This window comes from Galeopterus variegatus, unplaced genomic scaffold (genome assembly GCF_000696425.1).
Source record: "Galeopterus variegatus unplaced genomic scaffold, G_variegatus-3.0.2 Scaffold6293, whole genome shotgun sequence".
Taxonomy (NCBI): Eukaryota; Metazoa; Chordata; class Mammalia; order Dermoptera; family Cynocephalidae; genus Galeopterus; species Galeopterus variegatus.
This window is the reverse complement of record NW_007732404.1, coordinates 101,413-104,152: the sequence shown is the minus strand read 5'-3', so window position 1 is coordinate 104,152 and position 2,740 is coordinate 101,413. Positions and strand designations below refer to the sequence as shown.

Genomic DNA, 2,740 nt, shown 5'->3' with positions numbered 1-2,740 from the left:
AATAAGTATCTCATTTTATGTATAAGGAATGGAGACTCAGAGAAGTTAATGACCCACCCATCGTTATACAGGTAATAAGTAGTGGAATATGGGTTCTAATTTGATTCTTCCTGTCTCCAAATTCAGCACTCTTTCCAATTTGCCCTATATTAAAATTCAAGGACTATCTTTTTTATTAAAAAAACAAAAAATGACTTTGAACCTGTGCTTTTTGATTAACTCCTTGTATTCAAAGGCATATACATATAATTTTCATGTCTAGCAACAAAGTTAGCCTGTTTATTTATAACCTTGTATGCCTCGTCCTACAAAATGAGGCATGTGTGTGTGAGTGTGTGTGTAATGCTTTTTATAATGGAAATAAGCTTTTTGGTAAGGTTACTGCTTGCTGCTAAGCTTTTAGAATTTTATTGAGTGACTGGTATGTGCAAGGTGTGTGCATCATGGAGGATATAAAGGATGAGTGTTACACATGAATTCTGCCTTCCAGCAACTTACAATGTAGTTGGGAAAATACAAGGTAGGAAGTCAATGCCGTAGGAGCAGAAAAAAAATTATTCGGCAGTGGTAAAAATAGTGATACTATTCTTCATATATGCATAACACTTTACATATGACATAGAGATTTGTCATTTCATCAATAACTTATATTAAATACCTACTATGCATAAAGACCTGTATTAGGTATATAACAGTGAAGCAAATAGAGTTCTGCCCTTCCTGTAATCACTAGAAACCAAACATTTCAGAATGAGAAATCAAGCAAGATATTTGCATAGTCATCTTAGGAAACTTTTTTTTTTTCACTAGCAAAATTTTGTGAATTTTTCTGTTTCTCCTAGTAACCCCAACAATAATTCAAAATTCAGGCTAAGGCTCTAGAAGTACCAAAATTCCCCTGAAAATAGAACGTAATTACATTGTAGAGGTTACAATTGTCAGCATATTGACGGTAATGGAAGAATGGTGGTATTGGCATGTGTCTGCTGGTTGGCTTCTTGGTTTAAGGAATATTCTAGAGACATCCAGTAGTCATAATGCTTGTCCAATTGCTTCTATATAGTGCCATAATATAAACAGCTCAATAAAAATGTTTTTAAAAAACAATACATACTCATTACACATTTGAAATAGTTTCACAAAGATTAAAGATAATATGAGGTCCAGAGAATGCACTTGGGAAATATCTATTTACATATCCAGATATTTGAAACCTCTTCCAAAATCCAGATCTCTGCAATAAACTACCTTTAAAAATGCTGCCATGGGGGGCCGGCCTGGTGGCGCACTGGAGAGTGTGCCGCTTGGGAGCGCAGAGGTGCTCCCACCGAGGGTTCGGATCCCATGTGGAGACCGGTTCCCACTCACTGGCTGAGCGTGGTGCGGGCGCAACACTGAGGGTTGCGATCCCGTTGCTGGTCCCTGGTACGGGCGCGACACCGAGGGTTGTGATCCCATTACCGGTCAGTAAAAAAGACAAAAAAGGGAAAAAAAAAAAAATGCTGCCATGGGGACAGGGAGTAAAATTACCACATGTAGTGACAATGCATGTTCTTTACCTTTATTGTCCAGTAGAAATATGTGAGCCATATATGTAATTTAAAATTTGCTAATAGACACACTAATAAAACGAAAAAGAAACAGATGAAATTAATTTTGATACTATATTTTATTTAATGCAACATATCCCAAAATATTATCATTTCAACATGCAGTTAATACAAAAAATTACTGAGATATTTTCAATTGTTTATACTAAGTTTTCTAATAATATATGTATTATTGAGTGAAGTATGTAACCACGTCTTAATTTGTACTAGCCACATTTCAAGTGTTCTTGGACAGCAATAGTTCTACTCTTCCCCAGCCCTCAGTCATTTTCTGAACCATGTGGTGACAAGAAAACCAGTGTGTCACTTCCCTCTTTGGGGGAGTCAGTCCATTAGAAGTAGCAGCCGTATCTGGACAGCAGCCTTCTACCACTCGCTGAGGGTTATTAGACATTGCCAGTCGAATAAGATGAACAATTGGTTTAGTATTAAATACATCTCTTGCCTCGTAATCCTCTGCATTTTCTGCAAGAACTCCTACGTATTTCAGGCAGACTGCCAGAGCTGATCTTCTTTAACTTCCAATTCACACTTTGCTCTGCACGGTTTTTCGAGTTTCGGAGAAGTCCGTTATGTCTTTTCATCGACTCTACACTTCAGACAATTCTTCCTTCCACAGTCATGTATTCGACGTCTCCAGACAGAACAGTGTGGCCCAGGTAGAAAGGTTGATATGCGTCGCTTGTACACAAAGGCACTTTGAAGTTTCAGTGACAGCAAATGTAGTGGGAAGTGCAAAAAAGAACCGATTGCAGTGATCACCGTGCGTTTCAAAGACTTATTAGTAAGCTCTCCCCATCTGTCTCCACCTGTCATTTCTTTCTCTACCTCATCCTCGCATTCTCCCGAGGTGACACAGAACACACGGATACTTGTACCGGGCTTCATGCGCGTCGCTTGTGAAATGTTTCCTGTTAGGTGGGCGAAGGTGATGGGGCTCGGGATAGTTATCAAAACTCAGGAAACGCTCCCATGCACCATACCCTTTAAAATGACGCCCTACTAGCTGAACCCATTTCCTAGGCGTCGAGGACAGCGCGCGTGGGTCAAACCAGCCTGAGGTCGGTCCGGGTGGCTCGTCGTTCTCAGCGGGCGGCCGCGCTCCCCGCGGGGCCGCTCTAGCCGCGGGA

The 2,740-nt window shown here is 40.3% G+C and overlaps 1 pseudogene; it reads right to left on the bottom strand.

Annotated features, from left to right (window-relative positions):
• Positions 1 to 1,720: 1,720 nt before the first annotated feature.
• Positions 1,721 to 2,498, bottom strand: LOC103606104 (annotated as a pseudogene).
• Positions 2,499 to 2,740: the final 242 nt, after the last annotated feature.